The sequence below is a fragment of the Dermochelys coriacea genome, chromosome 2, assembly GCF_009764565.3.
Source record: "Dermochelys coriacea isolate rDerCor1 chromosome 2, rDerCor1.pri.v4, whole genome shotgun sequence".
Taxonomy (NCBI): Eukaryota; Metazoa; Chordata; order Testudines; family Dermochelyidae; genus Dermochelys; species Dermochelys coriacea.
Window position 1 is genome coordinate 241,114,768 of NC_050069.1, and position 14,703 is coordinate 241,129,470.

General features: G+C 42.0%; 1 protein-coding gene and 1 long non-coding RNA gene across 3 annotated transcripts in view; both read left to right on the forward strand.

Moving 5' to 3' along the window:
* ZEB1 (zinc finger E-box binding homeobox 1) overlaps window positions 1-14,703 on the forward strand; it is a 216,275-nt gene that overhangs the window by 136,456 nt on the left and 65,116 nt on the right. The gene's annotated exons all lie outside the window — the stretch shown is intronic.
* On the forward strand, window positions 1,926-11,044 carry LOC122459034. Its single transcript, XR_006279453.1, has 2 exons — window positions 1,926-2,464; window positions 9,724-11,044. It is a non-coding gene; the product is annotated as an uncharacterized LOC122459034 (long non-coding RNA).

The following is a 14,703-nucleotide window of genomic DNA, read 5'->3' on the forward strand; positions in this document are numbered from 1 at the left end:
GGCTACACCTGGTGTGGAATACAACTGCTGTTCTCCTGAGTGGAGTAAGATGGTATGTACACACAAAAATTGTGAACAAATCTTTGCACTGATTTTTGTTTACTTCTGGGTGCCGTTGAAAGTGCAGAAAATTATAAAGCTCTTGATCTGAAAGATCACTCTTCCCACTGTGGTGGTTGATAGACTTCTGAGAGGCTCTTGCTGTCTGTTCTTAGGGTCAGAAGCTGGAAATGATAGTAGGGTTTTCTTATTGAAGGGACCCACTTTTTCTGGCTGATTTCCCCTTGATATTGAAAAGAGTAGTATTTTGCAGGGCCCAATACAAAATGCATATACTCAGTTTCACTTTCATTATTTTAATACTTTTTATAAATAAGTGCTTGGCTACAATGATAATTGTACGCTACAAATCAAAAATAGGAAAAAATCTAATCCTAGAAATCCTAAAATCTAATAGGAGGAAAGCTGCCTGAAATCTGTTGCAGTTGTTGTTATATAACATTTTGGTATGCTTCAAGATGGTGTCACTCGGATGCAAAATTTTTGCTTAATTTTTCTTCTTCTTCTTCTTCTTCTTTTCTTTTTCTCTGTCCCTAACTTTTCTTAGTTAAATTATACCAACTTTACATCTGGATTTAATTTTATCTATTACAAAAATCTAGCACAGATATGCTTATTTCTGCTCTTCTACTCTCCTCCTAGTTTTTGTTGTTTGGTTTTGGTTTTTACTACATATTGACTACTTTGGCACATCGTTTTGATCAACTGTTTTTCAACTCTATGAAAGGGAAGAGATTTTTATACGTTCCTGTTTGTATTCATTCTCTCTTCTCTTGTCTCTCTCAATTTCTAGAATGGTTAAAAAACCAAATATAATAATAAAAGTAGAAAAAAGGGTTTATATCAAGCAGGAATTTACTTAAATTAACTGTCTGCTGCTTCTGAATAAATGTAGAGGAGTATTTTTTCTGAGTATCCTTATACAAGAACTTTGCCTAATGGACTTACTCAGGTAGTGCTTATACATTTAATTGATTTTGTATTATTTCATATTTATAAATATTGTCTTTGGAGTGAGGTATGAATAGTATGAATCCTTTTAAGGGCTCTGTCTAAAAACTGTAGCATAATTTGACTGTTTTATTGATCTGACATACAGTACATACTTGCAATTGTTTGTACCAGTCAATAAAAGAATTTGTTGGCTTTCTTTTAACTGAACATTTGAGAAATGCAGTTCTTTTATCCTGTAGAATTTGAATTGCTTACGTACTAGAATATTTACTAACCTCTTTGTTGTTTCATTTTGGAATGACCTTATTTAAAGATGTATGAGGCTATTTATAATCGACTCTCTGGCAGTGATTAAAGAGGTGTGAATAATAGGTTATTGGAAGTTGACAGCTTCTTGTTTACTAAACCAGTGTTAGAACATTTATGCTGCTCAGTTCTACCTCATTTTTCTAAGGTGGGATTTGCATTTTGACAAGTGCATAGCGTGGTACGTATTTGGCTTTTTTTTTTTAAAGTGGTTACCAATGTATTGGGGGGTTCTTATTTTTTACATCTGCGTAAGACTAACAAATCACACAGTACGTACCTAATAATCATTGTACCATGTATTAAGATAAGAGTCAACAAATTAGTTGTTTGGCTTGCAGAATGTCCCCCTACTGTTCCTCAGACGTTCTTGTCAACTGCTGGAAATGGCCCACCTTGATTATCACTACAAAAGTTCCCCCCCTCCTCCCCCCCCCGGCTCTCCTGCTGGTAATAGCTTACCTTACCTGATCGCACTCATTACAATGTGTATGGTAACATCCATTGTTTCATGTTCTCTGTGTATATAAATATCCCCACTGTATTTTCCACTGCATGCATCCGATGAAGTGAGCTGTAGCTCACGAAAGCTTATGCTCAAATAAATCTGTTAGTCTCTAAGGTGCCACAAGTACTCCTTTTCTTTTTGCGAATACAGACTAACACGGCTGCTACTCTGAAACCTTTCAAAACATTGTTCTTCCCACATGGAAATCCTTCAGACGTGCTTAGTCAAATAGTCAAAAGTCTGCCTTTCTGACAAAAATAGTGCTTTTTTTGAGTGCTTCTGATATTTTTGTTTTGAAAGATAGGGATTTTTAATGACTTTTTAATAATTCAACCCCAAAATGGTAATGTTCAATTCTCTTCCTAATTGTTGTTCAAAAGCGAGATTCAAAAACTGTTTGGACACAGGAAGCTGTGATTTTATTTTATTTTTTAAAAATGTATTTTTATTTATTTTATCTTTAAGCAAAGTCAGTATTTTTTGTTACAATGCTCATAAGCATGATTATAAGCATTAATAAGCTTGTATTATTGTCAGTTTTTTATCCACACAGTTGTAAAGCGCAGGTAACTTCTTCAGTTTCCCTCAGTCTCCTGCTGTTAATAACATCTTTGACCCTGTGTACCCCTTCTAAAGGTGAGCAGTAATTAAAGCTCCCTGCTCAGTCTTGTCTGTCTTTTAGTGGAAATAAACAGTTCTCTGTATGTCTCTAGGTATTATAATGATCAGCGGTAGCATAAAATGTTAAGATAATTGAAAGAGACAAGGTGATGAGGTAATATCTTTTATTGGAACAGCTTCTGTTGTGGAAGGCAATTGAAGTGATTCTGGGTGGAGATTGATTTGAGAGGCACTGGAGAACTTCTAGTTCATATTCCATATGTATCTTGTGACTCTCTGCCAACAGAAAATTGATAAATAGATGCACTTTTCTTCACCAAGGTGTTTTTTGCTTCCAGTGATTGAGCTTATTTAAAATCTCTTCGTGCATTTTTGAACTATTACCCAGAAGTGGAGGACGATGATATATTATTCACAAACTCATCTGGTTCCATATTTTAATTTCTGTATGTTACTAATGAGTGATATATTAAAATAATAGTTTAGTAGTAATATTACTAATGACATAAGTGAGTTATGGAAAAAGATTTATAATTCTTGCTAGTTTCTTTTTGTAAGTTTGTCTTTTTATATAGTCTTTTTAAGGTAATAGAATAAGTAACCATCATACTACCACCTTTGACTGTAATCTCATTAGTCACACAGGATTTAGTATTTAGATGGAAAGTCTCAGATAGTGCAAAAATTATTACTGACCCAATGATCTGGAAAGTATTCTGAGCAATGAGTTGCTGTAGGTGCTACCTTTTAGATTAGATACAGTATAAAATTGAACCCATTTATATTGTGCTCTCAAAAGGTAAATCGTATTTTTATAAGAATACTGATACTAACCCCTGTTTCCTGGTCATATTTAAATTATGGCAGTTGCATTCTCTCAGTAGTTTTAGTGATATTATTTTTTGTTCTGCCGCCTCAAAACTGTGGTATTGTTTACCTGGCCTAAAATGAATGCCACATTCCACTCTAGAGAGAGTTACATTGTAGTGCTCAGTGATAGAGCCTTAAATAGTCAGTTAAAGTGTTCTGGAATCCTCCTAGATGAAAAGCTCTAAATATAATGTGGTATGGGGAAGGGGACCCCAGAGAAGTATATGGTCTTCTACAATCTACAGAATTTTTGAAAACCTCTCTATGCCTTATGAAACACTTTGGAAACTTAGTTTTTCAACTTAATTGGAATGTAATAAAATAAAAAGTGTGTGTGTGCAGTTTTAAAAATAGATTACTGTTCCCTGTGCTAGAACTGAGCACCCTAAGAAGGATTCTTGACACATACTCTTGGTCCTTGTTTTCTATTTGTTCAGGATCCCTTCATTTTTTCAAGGCCTTCTCATTGCACTTTTGACCTCATTTGCCTATCTGTGCTATTTCTGACTAAATGCCACTAATGTCCTCTTGCTGCACTAGTGATGATGCTTAGCAGACACATTAGAATTTGATTGACTAGCTAGTGGGTGAGTTTTCCTACATTGTTTGGGATGGCAAACAGCCTTAGAGGAAAATGTTGGAGCTCAAATGTCACTTCTCACTGAAAGTCATCCCTGCTTTTACTATAGTTTAAATTTTTTTTATTTAGTAGGCCATAGTTACAGATAGTTTTAAATTGTAATGTTTTCTTTTAAAAGAAACATTGCTCCATTTACAGTTTTAAAGTGGTATTTAAATAATATGCATGTTAATATTACAACTTAATAAGTCAGTGAAACAGTTCTGGACTAAAACCAAGACGAAGAATGCTCACATGTGTTTCTCCGCACTGTGCAATACTGCAGAGCCTTGGAAGGGTTTCATTAACTTTTTTTACCGTATGCTTGTGTGGCCTAGAGTTTGTAAATCGACAGGCTTCACAAGTGTTCCAGATGATATATTCTTACAGTACCTTTTATGGCTGTTGGTTTCCGGAGTACAGTGATTACTTACCTGCAGTGGCCAATACTAGTTGCTTCCTGTTACAGGTCAGTGGTTACCTAATTGGTCTAAAATTAGCTGGTAAAACAAAGTTGATCTTTGCTTTTGCATCTTAGGGTTTTCTAAGTCATGAAATATTTAACCTGTAATAAGAATTGCTATGCATTAGCTTGTAAGGTTATTCCTATTTTTTGCTCTTCCCTCTTGCCCTCGCCCCCACCCCCCCAAAAAATAACTAAAGTGTCATTTATTTTGACTTATAAAAAGATGTGTATTTTTAAAACAAGTTTACTAATAAATATTATTTTACACGTCTACCCAATGTTAGATTTTTTTGACATACTTTATAATTAGGGTTGCCAGGCGTTCAGTTTTCTACCTGAACATCTGGTCAAAAAGGGACCCTGACTGCTCAGGTCAGGACCGCTGACCGGACTACTAAAAGTCCGGTCAGTGGTTCAACAGGGCTATGGCAGGCTCCCTGGCTCCGCGCAGCTCCCAGAAGTAGCCAGTATGTCTGGTTCCTAGGCACAGAGGCGGCCATGGGGGCTCCATGCGCTGCTCCCACCCCAAGCGCTGGCTGTACAGCTGCCATTGGCCAGAACCACAGCCAATGGGAGCTATGTGGGTGGCACCAGTGGGCGCAGACAGAGCCCACAGCTCACTGGATCCTCCGCTTAGAAGCCAGACAAGCTGGCCACTTCTGGGCGCTGCCTGAGATAAGCGGTGTGCGGGCTCCAGCCATGCAGTGAACTCCCTCCCGCACCCAACTCCCTCCGAGACCCCACACTCCGGAATTCTTCCTGCACCCCAATGCCTTGCCCCAGGTCAGAATCCCCTCCCACAACCTAACTGCCTCCCAGAGCCAGCACTCCCTCCTGTACCCCAAATCCTCAGCCTGGCCCCAACACACAGCCTCCAGCCAGAGACCTCACCCCTCCTGCACTCCTGCAGGGTACCCAATCCCCTTTCCCAGCCCAGAGCCCCCTCCCACACTTCAACCTCTTGCCCCAGTCTGGTGATAGTGAGTGAGGGTGGGGGAGAATGAGCGACAGAGGGAGGGATGGAGTGAGCAGGGGTGGAACCTCAGAGAAGGGGCAGGGCAGTGCTGCATGGAATGGGCAGGGTGGAGCAAGGTTGTTTTGGTTTTGTGCGATTAGAAAGTTGGCAATCCTACCTATAATTTAATAACTACACTTTCTGGGAATACTTTTCAGTCCTTAGTAGTTGAGGTCTAACAACTCATACTTCTCACCAACACAGCTGCTATCCAAGGAAAGTTGTCAGTTTGGGATTAAATACCAGCGGTGGTATAAAGTTTTTGTTTATAACCAATAATTACCAGCAAATCTATAACTTTATTTCAACTTTATTTTTACCAGCCAAAATTTCATACTAATGAAAAAAATGTAATACGTTTGGGGGGAAGACTGGAATATCCCCAGTGATAACTACTTAGAGTGATTTCTCAAATGTGCTATCTTGCTCCCTTCATCCACAACATGGTTAAGATTGGCCAATTCTCTTTCGCCTTTTTCCCAGCAGCCAGACCTTTCTCTCAGGCTACCCTGCTGAGCTCTTTCCCTTTCTAATCTTATTCAGCTTCCTTTCCCCATTCTCTTCTGGCTCCTTGGCTTTTCTGTTCTCACTTAGCCCCTGTTCAGTGACTCCTACTCAGTGAAAAGAAAAGGAGTACTTGTGGCACCTTAGAGACTAACAAATTTATTTGAGCATAAGCTTTTGTGAGCTACAGCTCACTTCATCGGATGCATTTGGTGGAAAATACAGAGGGGAGATTTATATACACACACAGAGAACATGAAACAATGGGTTTAATCATACACACTGTAAGGAGAGTGATCACTTAAGATGAGCCATCACCAGCAGCAGGGGGGGAGGGAGGAAAACCTTTCATGGTGACAAGCAAGGTAGGCTATTTCCAGCAGTTAACAAGAACATCTGAGGAACAGTGGGGGGTGGGGTGGGGAGGAGAAATAACATGGGGAAATAGTTTTACTTTGTGTAATGACTCATCTATTCCCAGTCTCTATTCAAGCCTAAGTTAATTGTATCCAGTTTGCAAATTAATTCCAATTCCGCAGTCTCTCATTGGAGTCTGTTTTTGAAATTTTTTTGTTGAAGAATAGCCACCCTCAGGTCTGTAATCAAGTGACCGGAGAGACTGAAGTGTTCTCCAATTGGTTTTTGAATGTTATAATTCTTGACGTCTGATTTGTGTCCATTCATTCTTTTATGTAGAGACTGTCCAGTTTGACCAATGTACATGGCAGAGGGGCATTGCTGGCACATGATGGCATATATCACATTGGTAGATGCGCAGGTGAACGAGCCTCTGATAGTGTGGCTGATGTGATTAGGCCCTATGATGGTGTCCCCTGAATAGATATGTGGGCAGAGTTGGCAACGGGCTTTGTTGCAAGGATAGGTTCCTGGGTTAGTAGTTCTGTTGTGTGGTGTGTGGTTGCTGGTGAGTATTTGCTTCAGACTGGGGGGCTTTCTATAAGCAAGGACTGGCCTGTCTCCCAAGATCTGTGAGAGTGATGGATCGTCCTTCAGGATGGGTTGTAGATCCTTGATGATGAGTTGGAGAGGTTTTAGTTGGGGGCTGAAGGTGATGGCTAGTGGCGTTCTGTTGTTTTCTTTGTTGGGCCTGTCCTGTAGTAGGTGACTTCTGGGTTCTCTTCTGGCTCTGTCAATCTGTTTCTTCACTTCAGCAGGTGGGTATTGTAGTTATAGGAATGCATGATAGAGATCTTGTAGGTGTTTGTCTCTGTCTGAGGGGTTGGAGCAAATGCGGTTATATCGTAGAGCTTGGCTGTAGACAATGGATCGTGTGGTATGATCTGGATGAAAGCTAGAGGCATGTAGGTAGCAATAGCGGTCAGTAGATTTCCGATATAGGGTGGTATTTATGTGACCATCGCTTATTAGCACCGTAGTGTCCAGGAAGTGGATCTCTTGTGTGGACTGGTCCATGCTGAGGTTGATGGTGGGATGGAAATTGTTGAAATCATGGTGGAATTCCTCAAGGGCTTCTTTTCCATGGGTCCAGATGATGAAGATGTCATCAATGTAGCGCAAGTAGAGTAGGGGCATTAGGGGATGAGAGCTGAGGAAGCGTTGTTCTAAGTCAGCCATAAAAATGTTGGCATACTGTGGGGCCATGCGGGTACCCATCGCAGTGCCGCTGATTTGAAGGTATACGTTGTCCCCAAATGTGAAATAGTTATGGGTGAAGTCACAAAGTTCAGCCACCAGGTTAGCTGTGACATTATCGGGGATAGTGTTCCTGACGGCTTGTAGTCCATCTTTATGTGGAACGTTGGTGTAGAGGGCTTCTACATCCATAGTGACTAGGATGGTGTTTTTAGGAAGATCACCAATGGATTGTAGTTTCCTCAGGAAGTCAGTGGTGTCTCGAAGATATCTGGGAATGCTGGTAACGTAGGGCCTGAGGAGGGAGTCTACATAGCCAGACAATCTTGCTGTCAGGGTGCCAATGCCTGAGATGATGGGGCATCCAGGATTTCCAGGTTTGCTTGCTTACAGACAGCCCCCCAGTCTGAAGCAAATACTCACCAGCAACGACACACCACACAACAGAACCACTAACCCAGGAACCTATCCTTGCAACAAAGCCCGTTGCCAACTCTGCCCACATATCTATTCAGGGGACACCATCATAGGGCCTAATCACATCAGCCACACTATCAGAGGCTCGTTCACCTGCGCATCTACCAATGTGAATATATGCCATCATGTGCCAGCAATGCCCCTCTGCCATGTACGTTGGTCAAACTGGACAGTCTCTACGTAAAAGAATAAATGGACACAAATCAGATGTCAAGAATTATAACATTCAAAAACCAATTGGAGAACACTTCAGTCTCTCCGGTCACTCGATCACAGACCTAAGAGTGGCTATCCTTCAACAAAAAAGCTTCAAAAACAGACTCCAACGAGAGACTGCGGAATTGGAATTAATTTGCAAACTGGATACAATTAACTTAGGCTTGAATAGAGACTGGGAATGGATGAGTCATTACACAAAGTAAAACTATTTCCCCATGGTATTTCTCCTCCCCACCCCACCCCCCACTGTTCCTCAGATGTTCTTGTTAACTGCTGGAAATAGCCTACCTTGCTTGTCACCATGAAAGGTTTTCCTCCCTCTCCCCCTGCTGCTGGTGATGGCTCATCTTAAGTGATCACTCTCCTTACAGTGTGTATGATTAAACCCATTGTTTCATGTTCTCTGTGTGTATATAAATCTTCCCTCTGTATTTTCCACCAAATGCATCCGATGAAGTGAGCTGTAGCTCACAAAAGCTTATGCTCGAATAAATTTGTTAGTCTCTAAGGTGCCACAAGTCCTCCTTTTCTTTTTGCGAATACAGACTAACACGGCTGCTACTCTGAATCCTGCTCATTGGCTTCCCTACTCAGCAGCTTCCAGTTCCGTCTCTCTCTCTTTCCCACTAAACCAATGGAGAGCTCCAGCTATAGGGATGCTCTCCAGCAGCAATCCTCATTTCTCTAGCAGCTCCCTGACCTCTTCAAGGTCTGGATTCCTCTCCTAGAAGAGGGTGGGACAGCAGATGACAGATTCTCTGACTGTGCTGATCATCTTTGGAGCTGCCATTCTCTACTTTCTGGCATCTTGCCCCACTATTTGGTCCCATTTACATGGGTTTGCAACTACAAAGATGGGCCACCTGTTTGGGGGGAAACAGAAAAAAGTTAAGTTTTTTTGAGAAAAATTTTAAAAATGCATTTTTATTTCTCATGCATGTCCCAGATTTTAAAAGTGTCACTAGTTTACAAATTGGTCTAACAATATTTTAAGATAAATGCGTTACTTATACTTCAAGTGAAAATTCTTTTCCTGTCACCTTTTCCCCATTTACAGAGAATGTTTGTACTCCTCACAATTATTTTATATCTGAAATAATGTCCCATTAATAAGGTTTTTCAGTGGAGAAAAACTAGCTTAACCATTTTGCCTTTATTAGCATTGTTGTGTTCTGCTTATTTCCTTTTCCGAGGAGAAAGTGAATCACAGTCAGACTGACCCAATGTACAGAACGTAGGTAACTGTTTTTAATAAATAAATTCTGTTATAATCAGTTGCAAATACTTACACTTATTTAATGGTATATATTTATTATGAAGTTAACTGAAATACCATATATACTACTTTAACATGTATAGGTAATGTTGTATGTTTGCTGTCTTCAATTTCTCTGACTTATCTTAGGAACTATTAAGATTTCTACCTCTATGTGAAGCACTTAAAATAACTCACAAAGTATTTGAAAACAACTTAGTCTCTTCCTCTTCAGAATGCTCTCTCTCTTCATGAGTTGATCGAAGCCATTGCAATCTGTGCAGAATATTTCTCCATTTTGGACAAGATTGCACCCTCCCACAGTAAAATACAATGAAGGAGGCTAACAGAGAGGCATATGTCTGAGAAGTTGTTCATGGAGATTTCCCCGCAACATTTTCTTGGGATGGAATAGCATTTGATTTCCTGCAGAATAGGTCTTAGTACCCTCATTTGAATCACATTGATCCCCTTGATCAAAAGAAGGGTAGGGCCAGCCATGCCAAAACCCTGCTGCTCCAAGCTGGCTCAAACTCCAAAATGCTCCCTTCGTCCTAGAAGAATGACTCCACTGGGGGAATGCTACCAGGGGTTCCACTTGTCATGGGAACTTTTGTTATTTTGGCTACCCTTTCCTTATAGCGAATCCTACCCATGGAGGGGAGGGTTCCATGAAACAGGTAACACAGTCACAGCCTTTATTATTTCTTCCTGGTAAGCTCTGAGATACCAAGATGAGATGATTTGCTTCCCCAACCTAATAGAGATTATTTTTTTATTGGCCTAACACTACCTCTCTGCCCCACTAGCATTCAACTAGTTCTTCATATATGCAGCCTTCTGACAAGTAGAATATCTCTATTTGAAAGAGTTTGACAGAATTTTTTCTCCTATCCATGTCATTATTAATCTGAAATCAGACATGTCTGTTACGTACCCACTATACTTCATTTTCATTTACAAAAGGCTAACAGAATTAAATTCAAGGCTGCCTGAAATGCATGTCAGCTCATTTATATGAACAAATGTAGTTTCTAAAATCTGGTTCTTTCTAGTTAAGATACACCTAAGTTGATTCTTTCTCAGATTCTGCCTTATCACTACTCTTTCATCTTGCATTTGAATTTCAGTATGAAATGGAACAGACAAGCTCCCTTAAATTTAAGTCTTAAAATATTTAACTTTGTTCCTGTGTAAACAATCAGAATTCAAAGGTATGGGACTGAACTGAACACATTTCTTCATCACCATCATCATTAACAAGTGTTTTGATATATGTGGTGTAGAATAAATTCCTTTCATCACAGTAAAAATCTTCCAATTATCTTTTATTCTCTGATATTTTGTATCCGATTCATACTCATGACCTGGTGTGTTTTTCCCCTGCTCCCTGCCACGCACACTATTTTTAGTGTAATGTATTTATTGAGAACCTTATACAGACTCTAATGAATTAAGGGTCAACCTTAAATAAAAATGAGTTCATGTATTCTTAAAAATTCAACGTATGCTGGAATTGTATAGCATATAAAGTAAAAAAAAAAAATTATATTCCATAGACTGTAGCATTTGATTATTAATATGCATTAATTCAGCCCACATTATAGTAACCTGATGTTAACTGAAGAAAATCAGAACAATCATGCAGAACTCTCTTGCTTCTTGTTTCAGCTGTATCATACTGGCTTTTACTGTTTTTCACTGCAAATATGGGAATATTGACAGTAATGTCTACATGTAGCTGAACCTGTATGCTTAACAAAAAACAGCAACAAAATAACTCTGAAAAGTAAGATTTAGAAGTATATTAGCATGTGGCCATTGGTTACTATTGCAAGTGAAGAAAACTAAAATACGACAGGAAAAATCATCAATCTGGGACTGGCTGGAAAACAGATGTGAGGCAAATTGATAAAACCTCAAAAAATGACGTACAGAAGAGATTACTGGAGGGTAAAAACTCACAAATCAAGTGTTTAAAACATAACTCATGTTAATTGCAGTTTTTTCTTCTATAAAAAAAGCTATTTCCCCTGGGGCTGAGAAAACTATTTCTTCTTCAAGTGCTTGTTCATATCCATTCCACGTTAGATATGTGCGCGCCACATGACCATTGCCAGAGATTTTTCCCTCAGCAGAATCCGTCGAGCCGCTTTAGCGCCATCTGGAGCCGGTATAAGAGATGCCACCAGTCACTCCCCCTCTCAGTTCTTTCTTACTGGCATGACCATTGTTAGTACAACCCTTCTTGCTTCAGCAAGGTTTTCTTCCCAGTTGTTTTTGGTATAGGTGTAGTTAGGTGGGATTGGATGGGAGGGGGGGCATTGCGTTTCCAAAAAACGGAGTGCCACTCCCTCCGACCCCAATTTCTGCAAGCGCCAAGCTTCCCTGCACAGCTAGCTCTTCCCTGGCAGGCCAAGCACAATAGCCTGCGGCTGGACTGGGCTGGGGAGCAGGACGGAGCTGCTGCTCTGGATTGCTACCTCGGCAACAGGCCATCGCCTTCTGGGACCTAATGCCTGCCAATTTCCTGTACAATGGTGAGTGCCCAAGGGTGGGGCAGGGCGGTGGGGGGAAGAGGCGGTAGGGAACAGGGGATAGGGAAGGAGGAAGAGAAAGGACGGGGGGAAAGGGGCAGAGGCAGTGGGAAGAGGGAGATGAAGGGGGATGGGATGGGGAAGAGAAGGAGTTAAGGGACTGATGAGGGGAAGGAGGAACCCAAAATGTGGCTTCCCCTTGGTGGCAGCAGCAGCAGCCCCAGCCCCAGCAGGAAGGTGGCCACAGTAGCACTGGGAGGCACCAGAGCAGCCACATTGCTGCAGCAGCTGGTGCCAGGGTGACTGCAGCTCCTGTGGTCAGGTTACCACAGCAGCAGCTGGGCTCCCCCCATTAAGCCATCCTGTCTCATCCCATCCCTCACAATCATGGGAGTACAGGTACCACTCCAGGCAGGAGGAGAGCCAGTGAGCCAAGGGAACTGGCTTCAGCAATGCACAGGCATGCATGCATGCTTTGCCCCTCCCACATACCCCCTTCTAACTCTTTGTTCTTAGTTGTCATACTTTAGTGTATATAGTTTTTGTAATTAGTATTACTGTACATAATGTAATAGATAATTCCTGTCGTTCATGAACTCCTTCACCCCAGGGGCCGGGCATGTTCTGGTTCCCAGGTTTCAAACCTGTGCTTCCTTTGGCAAACCCATGACCGTGAGTGACCCACACTCCAGCTGCTTGAAGTGCTTGGGGAAAACTCACATGAAGGACAAGTGCCAGATCTGTCAGGACTTCAGACCCCATACTAAAAAAAAGACAGATATTAGGCTGAAAGCTATCCTTATGGAAGCCACCCTGAGAGCTGAGTCACTCTGATTTGGTGTTGAGTACTTCAGCATCGGTGTGAAGTGCTTCTCCAGCAATGAGTTCTTCCCAGCACCATTCACCATCCCTGGTGCCGAGGAAGAAGCATAAAAAGCAGCGCACTGACAGAGGGTGCTTGCTGGTGCAGAAGAAAGACAAACAGGGGAAAGGCAGCGTAGAGAGACCTGGGCCACTCTTCCACTACTGGGCCCGTGATAGCATTGTCCACTCTGCTTAGAGCGTTGAGTCTGGTGCAGGACCCTCCGCCCACACCTGGAAGCCACCATGGAACCAGCAGTCTGACTTGTGTTGACCACAGGGGCTTTCCAAGTGGTGAGGGACCTACTTTCTTTCCCAGTCTCACAGAACACCTTCCAGTTCCAGTTCCACCTGTCCAGAAACAGGAAAGAACAAGGGGTGTTGGGTTCCTTCCCAGCACCAGACCCCCCCCAGCATCCTCTAGAAGCAAGCCAACCCTGATCTCAGTGTCCCAACCATCTCTGGTCTTCTGCCCATCCTCAGACCCCAAACACTGCATGTTGGCAAAATGGGGTACTGCTCCATCGTGGTCACCAAGAGAGGGCTCCTCTTCTGAGTCCAAAGGGGAACCCTACATGCAACTCAAGGCTCACCACTGGTACCTAGCCTATATGCCACTGGACTTTGGTACCAGTCTCCCCGATGGCACTTGGCCAGCGGGACATTGGCCGATGCAGTGGCCTTACTGGAACCTTGATTGCTCATAAACAGCATGTAGGTCATACCGAGTGTCTGTGTATAGCTGCAGCCTGCCAGCAACACTCCAGTTGACACTGGTTTCCACCAGCCTTGGTTTCTCTTTTCCAGGTGACCCCAACACACTCCCAGTCCCAAATTTTCCTCTCCTGGATACTTCAAATATTAGAGGTTGTCACAGAGTGCGTCACTCACCTGCCAGACTGGTGCCTTCTCCTGGTTGTTCTGGGGATTAGGTTGATGCCCCGGTTTGTGGTCTGCACCCCATCACTCCTTCTCAGCAGTCTGCCTGCAACCCCTTTCACAGTGTCAGGAACAGCAGTTGTTGTCTTTGTGGCTCAATCCTCCCGTTGTGTCACTGTAAGCATTCCCCCACTTCTGGGGGAGGTTTAACTTCTCAGTAGTCCAGCCACTTCCTCAGTGATGACTGTAGTAAATTGTCCTACCACTTTCCCAATGGCGCTTGCAGTAAATTGTTCTGACCCAGGCTCACCCACTATTTCGGGTCACAGTCCTCTGAACCGCAGTCGCTTATTGTGTTCCTTTGCCTCTACTATCACTGCATTTCCCTGGGCCACTTCCTCGCAGCCATAATACCCTCCTCAGTCTCAGCAGCCCATCCAGAGCGCCTTCTCTTCTCCCCAGGTTCCTGCCTGCAGTGTTCTGTCCAAGGTGCTACTGGGTTGCAATCTACTCCAGACACATTGGCTACTTGTCGTGCAACCTCCCTAAGGCTCTATTAACCCCTTACTGGCTAGTGTGGGGTGGACACCCCATCATAGGGGTCCATTGCCCCTGTATAGGCTCAATATGCAACAGTTTTCTACTTTAATTGGAGTTACCAAACAATTCAGTTTAAACACAACACTGAATTAGTTTTAATTAAAGAATAAAACAGTTTATTTAACTACAAAGAGAGATTATAAATGAGTACATGTATAAGGCATTAAAGTCAGAAATGGTTACGAGAGAAAAAGAAAAAGAAAATGCTTTCTAGTAACTAAATTGTAACAAACTAGACCTGGTTCAAGGTAAAATCCTCACCACATGTTCTCAGCAACATAGCTGAACAAATTCTCAAGTCAGGATCTTTCCCCAGAGTTCAAAGGGCTGTTTCCTTT